This window comes from Solea senegalensis, linkage group LG21, assembly GCF_019176455.1.
Source record: "Solea senegalensis isolate Sse05_10M linkage group LG21, IFAPA_SoseM_1, whole genome shotgun sequence".
NCBI classification, from domain to species: Eukaryota; Metazoa; Chordata; class Actinopteri; order Pleuronectiformes; family Soleidae; genus Solea; species Solea senegalensis.
Genome location: NC_058040.1, coordinates 19,119,619 through 19,119,947, shown reverse-complemented (window position 1 = coordinate 19,119,947; position 329 = coordinate 19,119,619).

Here is a 329-nt window from a genome sequence, read left to right as displayed (position 1 = left end):
ATCGTATTTATATATATATGATCATGTATATATAAAATATGATCTTATATATAATATGATCATATATATCTGTCTCTCAGTCTCTCTCTCTCAGCGTCTGTCTCTCTCTCTGCGTCTGTCTCTCTCTCTCTCAGTCTCTCTCTCTCAGCGTCTGTCTGCGTCTCTCTCTCTCTGTCTCTCAATGTCTCTGTCTCAGCGCCTGTCTCTCTCTATCTCTCTCTCTCTCAATCTGTCTCTCTGTCTCATCTCTCTGTCTCATATCTGTCTCTGTCTCTCTCTCTCAGCTCTCTCTGTCTCTCTGTCTGCGTCTGTCTCTCTGTCTCAGCTCT